Raw genomic sequence first — 8,324 nt, forward strand, 5'->3', positions numbered from 1 at the left:
ATTAGGTTCTTTTTTTAGTACTATAGCATTAGGTTCCTTTATTATTATTAAATAAGAAAAGACCTACCAAATCAAATGTTGATAAGGATATGGAGCAAATGGACTTCTCAATGACTTCTGGTCAGAATGTGAGATATAAAACCTGTTTGGAAAATACCAATAGTTTATTAATTTTTTAAAAAGGGGTGCCTGGGTGGCTCAGTCAGTTGAGTATCTGACTTCAGCTCAGGTCATGATCTCATGGTTGTGAGTTCGAACCCTACATTGGGCTGTCTGCTGTCAACACAGAGCCCACTTTGGATCCTCTGTTCCCCTTTCTCTCTGCCCCTCTTCTGTTGCACTCTCTCAAAAATAAGTAAACATTAAAAAAAAAGTTAAACACACCTCCGTGTGACCCAGCCATCCTAGTCCTAGGTATTTACCCAAGGCAGATGAAAAGATTGTGCATGAATGTTCATGGCAACTTTATTTGTAATGGCCCCCAAATTGAAAGAATGTGAATGCCTATTAATAGGTGAATGGATAAATATAAAGCATATCATTATAGTAGATTACTACTCAGCAATGCAAAGCACTGAACTCTTGATACACACCATAGCATATGAATCTCGACATAGTTATGCTACTGAAAGAGCTAGACAAAAGAGTATAAAAAAATTCTAGGAAATACAAAGCAATGTAGAGTGTCAGGAGGGAGATCAGTGGCTCCATGAATGGGATGAAGGTGGGATAAATTACACAGGCAGAAGGAAACTTTCTTGGGTAACAGACATGTTCATTGTTTTGATTGTGTGATGGTTTCTGGAGTATGCATGTATGTCAAAATGTATCCCCAAATGTACACTAGAGTATGCCCCGATTTACTGTATGTCAATTATACCTCAGTAGGCTGCTTTTGAAAAACGGGAAAATTTGAAATAAAACTGACCTTTGACTCATCATAATAAAATACTGAACATCAGATACAGAGAGAAAATCTTGAAAGCATCCAGAGAAAACACATTCTTTATATACGAACAAGATAGAAAAACACATATTTAGAGTTCTGAAAGAACAGAAAAAAAAATCTGACAACTCAAAATTCTATATCCAGCAAAAATGAAGAAGGCTAAATAAAGGCAATTGTAAGTAAGGAAAAGAGAATTTATCACCAGCAGACATGCCCTTTGAGGGATGCTAATGGAAATTCTTCAGACTAAAGGGAAATGACACCACACTGAAATTCAATCTTCAGGAAGGAATAAAGAGCACTGGAAATAAAGAGAGACTTTTCACAATGCCAAAAGAGTCAGTTCTTCAGAAAGACATAATATTCATAAATTTTTTTTTCTCTCATAACACCTTCAAAATTCGTGAGATAATAATGACAGAATCAAGGGGAAAAATAAACAATTCTATAATCATTGTCGAACTTTTTTTAACACTATTTTTTAGCAATTGATAGAACAAAGAAAATCAATAAAGACATAGATGGAGCTGAACAAACTATCAACCATCTTGACCTAAATGATATTTAGGTATCATTTACATTTAGAACATTGGGCTCAACAACTAGTTTCATAATATATATTCAAGTGCACCTGATACGTTCACTGAGCTAGATCATATGCTGTCCCTTCCAACAAGTCTTAAGTACATTTAAAAGGATTAAAAGCACACAGGATCTGTTTTCTGAGTATAACAGAATTAAATTGGAAATCAATAACATGACATCTCGGAAAACCACTGAAGTTATAGAAAACCCCTCTTATTTCTTTAGTGAAGAAATCACCAAAGAAAATGTAAAAAAATTCTGAATTAGATAAAAATGAAGCACAAAGCCAGAAAGCTTAAAAATTTTTCTTTTTACATTTATTTATTTTTGAGAGACAGAGAGAGACAGAACGTGAGCAGGGGAGGGGCAGAGAGAGGGAGACACAGAATCAGAAGCAGGTTCCAGGCTCCGAGCTGTCAGCACAGAGCCTGTCGCAGGGCTCAAACCCACGAACTGTGAGATCATGACCTGAGCCAAAGTCCGGTGCTCGACTGATGGAGCCACCCAGGTGCCCTTAAGCTAGAAAGCTTTTAAGGGGAAACATAGGGTAATATCTTTGTGATTTTTGAAAAGCAAAGTTCTGAAATGTAGAGCAATCACCATAATAGAAAAAATTGATAAGTTTGACTTATCAGAATTAAAAACTACTTAACAAAAGGCATTAATAAACTGAAGAGGCCTGCCACAGATCTGAAGAAAATATATATTGTGAAACATGTATCTGATAAGGGACTGGGATACAAATATATAAAGAGCTCCTACAATTCAATAATAAAAAAAATAGCTTGAATTGAATAGACACATTAACAAGCACATGAAACAGGCATGTGAAACTGTGGTCAACATTGTTGGTCATCTGGGTAATGCAAATTAAGACTACATAGACATACCACTACACACACATCAGAATGAAATGATTAATATTAGAAAGATTATCAGAACGAAATTTTGGTAAGGATGTGCAGAGACTGGAAATCTCATACATTTTTGTTGGGAATGTCAAATATGACAGCTATTGTGGCAAAAGATCTAGTATTTTCTTGTAAAACTAAATATACATGAACCTATGATCCAGCAATTCCATCTCTAGGTATTCATTTACTTAGGAGAAATAAAAACATAAATGCACATAAAAAGACTTGTATAAAAATATTCAAATTAGCTTTATTCATAATGGTCCAAAGTGGAAAATATCCTAGAGATCCTAAAATAGGAGAATGCGCTTATTCATACAGTGGAATACTACTCAGCAATGAAATGAATCAACTATTGTCAGGCAACAGTATGACTAAATCTCAAAAACATTATGTTTAGCAAAAGAAGCCAGGCACAAATTGTACATACTATAGTATTTTATTTTTATGAAGTTTTAAAACAGCCAAAATCAATCAATGATGGAAGAAAATTTGAACAGTGTTTTTCTTGGAGTGGAATTTGTATTGGTAATTGGAAGGGACTCGGATGATCTTTCTGGAGGGATAGTGATGTTCTATACTGATGGGCTTTGGGTTATACAAGGATTTGCACTTTTAGAACTCGGAAAAATCTGTGCAGTACATTGTATGTAACTTTTACGTGAAAAGAAAAATAATATTGAACTCTAGTTAATGACAGAAATGCTGAAGTACTTAGGGGGACATACACTTATCTACAAGTTATCTTAAAATGCATAAAAGCATGCAATGTATCAATGTAGGAATAAATATGCAAAAAAGCAGGTATAGTAAAATGTTGACACTAGAATCTGGATGATGGGTATATTGGCATTCACTCTAAAATTCTTTCAATTTTTGTATGTGTTTCAACATTTTGCCAATAAATTTCTTGAAAAAAGTCCTATACCCAAAATCTTGAGAGAGAAGAGAAAACATAGCATTGGGGTATGCCTGTGGGGTGCTGGAGCTGGAAGGGTCTGTTCTGGCGGTCAAGACGATGTTATAGATAGATCTTAGAAGAACTGCCAACATGTCTGAAGTTCAAGAAACCACTAACCGCTTCTTGGATGTGAACCATTCATGCAAGAAACTGGCCTCAGAAGTGAGTCTAAGCATCTCCAAGTCACTAGTGGAGCCACTGAACCTACTGGTTTTGAACAAATGGCTGCAGATGAAATGAGAGAGAAACTGAGCTCATCACACAAACTCTGCAGAAATGAAGTGAGGTATATTCTGACATTTCAGTGAAAGTCTGGCTCAGGCTTATTGTCTGAGATCAGTTGATCACTTATTTGTGGTTGTTCATGAGTTTGAAGATTACCAGTTCAAAGAAACAAAAGAAGAAGTGTTAAAGGATTTTGAAGAATTGGCTGGAAGCTCCCATGCTCAGACCCTTTAAAAATATGGAAAATTAACACCAGTTTCAAGGGAAAAAATACATAAAAAGATAAATCAGAATTCAAGTAAAGGTAAGATTGATAATGGATGAGGAGACAAAACAGATGACAAAGATGTTAAAAGAATTCGAGAACACTAGCTTAGATTCACATACCTTAGACTATTATGAAAATTCAGCTATCAAAGAGATACCAACATTAGTAGGTAATGACTTGGCATCTTGCAAAGATAAGACTGATGAAAGCTCAGAAGGAGAAACTGATCCTCAAGTGTTAAAGTTTAGAGTTATATGCAATAGGGCAGGAGAGAAACACTGCTGTACCTCAAATCAGGCTGCAAGAAATTCTAGGTGTGCTGTTCAGGATTAATTGAAGTAGAAAGCTGACATGACCAACTTTGAGGTGGAGATTCTTGAATATCCATGGTAACCAAATCTTTGTAGGCATTGCATTGACAGAAGAGAGTGTCCACCAAAGAAACAGCTCACATTTTGGAGCTACAATTCAGATCTACTCTCACCTATGGGATGCTCACTCTCTGTGTCCTCAACCTACTCATTAAATAGTTGAAGGGATGTATGGAACAGAGGCAATACCAATAGAGGGGGCTACAGAATGGTTTAATGGTTATATTGCTGGTGATAACAATACATTGGCTGTGAATAGGGCAGCCAATAATATCTCTTCTTTATTGACCAAGAGCTGTTCAATGGGATATCTGGAATTCCTCCCTGAGAACGGGCTCTGTGGATATTATTGTAACAGATATGCCATTTGGAAAAAGGATAGCCTCCAAGAAGAGAAACTGATCTTTATCCAGCTTGCCTCCAGAGATAAGCTGTATCTGTAGACCTGAGACAGGCAAGGCTATACTACTTACTCAGGACAAGAAATGCTCTCTACCAGGGCATTATCTCTGAAGTGACATGTGTGGCAGAAGGCACATACTGTCTGGGTGAGCATAGAGGGTCTTCATGCAGTAGTTTATGTTCTGAAACATCTATCTCAAGCTGTTGATTATCCTTCAGGAGAAGAAAGAGAAAGAGGAATTGTCTGGCAATGAAAAGAAGGAGGTTGTTTAACAGTATTTGTACTTCCCAACACTGGAAATGTCAGCATCGAGAACTTACACTGAGAGAAAAATAGTATTAACAAAAGTGCAGTTTGTGCTATTTAAACCGGCCTAAGGCTCTTCACCCTGGTTAGCAGAAGATGTGAATGGAATGTGATGGAATTGAACAAAAGCATATGAAGGAGCAGAGCTTTTCTTTGGATCTGTTCTGAAGAGGGAGCTGGGTGTTTAGTACTTTCCTTAAAATGCTTCGAAAATGCCCATAGAAAAGCCTACTAAAATGCTCTGGGATTTGGGTTTAGAACAATTTATTTTCAGGTTTTACAGCAGTAGCTGTTTTCCATTGGCCAGGTAGAAAGCTACCCTGGCCTAAAGGAAAGGGAGAGAATATAATGAGAGCATCTGAGGCCATAGCTCATTGCTTGTTTAGCTTGACTATTTTGTTGCTCAAGTTTTCATTACCTCAACCTTAAAACACAAAGTCCATGACAAGGTGAAATCTCACAAGATCTATGGGAAAGTTTGCCATCTGCCTTGTAAATTAAAATAGGCATCTGTTATTCAGATTAATACAGAGAACTAAAATAGAGGACTGGATTCATCAAAGGAATTGCACACTTTACTGTCAGTATAGGACATTTCCATTTTTAAATAGTAGCAAATGTACTGATAGATGAAGTATGGGACCAATAAGCCAGATTAAAGGAAAATTTATTTTCTTTCAGTAAAAGAAGAGAGAGAAAACAGCATTAAAAAATTAAAGACAAGATGCTGTAAACAATGAGTATTCAGATAGCAAAAATCTCTTAAATAGTAGATCCTATCTCCTAAATACAGACAAAATTAACAGGAGGATGAGAAGGATGGGAAGCGATCTCCCCCAAAGTCTCCCCCCAAATCTACCCCAAAGTTGGAAAACTAGAACAAAGATAAGAAAATTATAGAATTAGGCAACATTAACTCAGTGGTATTTCAGGCAGTGAGAATTGAAAACATGTGACAAAGGAAATTATCAAAGGAGGAGGAAGAGGAAACGTGGGGGGAGAAGGTGAGGGAGGAGGAGATGACAGAAGAAAATTTCCAATAACAGGTTGAAAAGAATGTGCTTTCCTCAACCGAAAGACTAAGTGCCTAGCACAGTTACTAAGAGAAAAATAAGTTACCACTACCAAGAAATTTCAGAATAGTAGGAATAAAGATATGATTTGGAAAACGTCTAAGCATAGTTCAGGGGAGGGGCTGGGGTATGGGATGGGATGAGGAGGGGATCAGAAGAAGTTGTCACAAGCCTGGGACCACAATGGAATTTGACTCTCAACTGCAATGCTGTTGTCAGGAAATGATGGAATTGTGCCTTCCAAATTCTGAGAGAATTATTTCCAATCTGGGATTTTATGGTCAAATAGTCAAGTGGTGAGATTAGAATAAAATATTTTAAAAGATGCAACATATTGACCTTCGTGCACCCTTTCTCAGGAACCTACTGGGTGTTCAAGTAAATTGAATTTGTAGACCAAGAAAGAAAAGATACGGAGTTTGGGAAACAGAAAAACCTAACTAGAGAGCCAGGTGAAGTAAATTCCTAACATGATGGTACAGGGAAATCCTAGAACCGCGGCAGAGAAGCAGGACCAGAAAGCACACTTGCCCAGTTAGAAAAAGAACATCCTGGGACTCTGGAAAGATTGTTCTAAGAAACAAAAGAGCCGCATTTACCTATTGTTTATGAACATATTCTGGGGAGCTTTATTCACACTAATGGGAGGGAGTTTAGGCATCAAACAGTGGAAGCTACATAAGAAATGAATTAAGCAAAGAAGAGGCATTGATTGAAGTCAGGGAAATAAAGTTACACAAGGAAATGCTTCCTTCATTAATGAGTACATGGTCCAGCTGTGATTATTATATGACAATATTAATGTCAAATTGAATATTAACCTAACATGGTACAGAACTACATTAGAAAAAGAGAGAAAGGGTGTATTAGGAAACTAAATCCTCATCTTTCATAGTATGAAGTCAATAGATATTAGTATTGAGAGAGTCACACATTAGTATATGTGGCATAAATTAGGAATATGATGGTAAATGCCAGAAGAAAATGAATTTAATATGTTTCCTCTGGAAAGCACAGATCAGGGGTGAAAAAGGGAGCAGAAGACAATTTTTTTCCATTATAAACTCTAAAGTGACTTGACATTTTAGTAAATAAATAATAAAATAAAATTTAATATGCAGTGATACGAAATTATATCATTCAGATGACTCTGTTTTTTGAAAAAATGTATTCCTCTAGGTCAAAATATATACATACAGGACTACTATATTTCAAGGCCCTTCCCCCCCACCTTTATTGAGTTGGCAGATACAGTTATATTTAAAGTGTACATTGGGATGATTGATATATGCATACATTCGAAAGGATTTCTCCCATCCATTTAATTAACCAGAACATTATTTTATCTTAACAATTAAAAATAATTAAAATTCTTTTACCTTAGAAATCAACTGTCTGTTAACCTTACATCTCTTTCTGAGTCATGAATGATATGTAGTAGGAAAACCATTGAATTAGTAATTGATGTGTCCATCATATAGATTAAACCTGTTTTGGTAAGAGATTTTTTTTCCTCTTCATGCTTGAAATAAAGTAATACTCCTCCACTCCCCTGTAAAACTATAAGTGAGGTTTAAAAGTTTAGTCAAGTAGGAGCACCTGGGAGGCTCAGTCTGTTAAGCATCTGACTTCCACTCGGAGCATGATCTCACGGTTCCTGGGTTCAAGCTCCGCATCAGGCCCTGCACTGACAGCTCAGAGCCTAGAGTCTGCTTCAGATTCTGTGTCTCCCTCTCTCTCTGCCCCTTCCCCCTGCTTATGTGTATGCTCCCCCTCTCTCTCAAAAATAAATAAGTAAACATTTAAAATAAATAAATAAAAGTTTAGTCAAGTAAAATGTGGGATTGCAAACAATACTGCAAACAAACTTTTCCAGTCAGTCTTTGAGTTATGGTGTGAAAAAAGGAAACAATGTCTTTTATTAACTATGTATTATTACTAGCAGAATACACAGCTTTCTGGGCATGATAAAGCCCAAAGTGGTCATAAGGTAATCACCTCCCATCACTGCCCTCCAGAAGAGAAGTGAATCTGGGCCTGCCTTGTGGAGAATGGACACTGCAGAGACCGGAAGCTAACTGGTTGTCATGTTATATTCAAATCCATGTTATTGTGGGATGTTCTTGCCAGGTTTGCTGTATGGGCTATATGGTGAGGCTTAATCAGTTTATGTCAATTTAAATGACGTGTATTTTGTATTTGCTTAGTGCAAAATATTATGATGTGTGTGTGGCATGAAAGAACGTATGACAACACCCGACACAATAGT

At 36.6% G+C, this 8,324-nt stretch overlaps 1 pseudogene; it reads left to right on the forward strand.

Moving 5' to 3' along the window:
- The first annotated feature begins 3,499 nt into the window (after nt 1–3,499).
- On the forward strand, nt 3,500–4,929 carry LOC122210581 (annotated as a pseudogene).
- The last annotated feature ends 3,395 nt before the right edge of the window (nt 4,930–8,324 follow it).

Source organism: Panthera leo, chromosome F2 (assembly GCF_018350215.1).
Source record: "Panthera leo isolate Ple1 chromosome F2, P.leo_Ple1_pat1.1, whole genome shotgun sequence".
NCBI classification, from domain to species: domain Eukaryota; kingdom Metazoa; phylum Chordata; class Mammalia; order Carnivora; family Felidae; genus Panthera; species Panthera leo.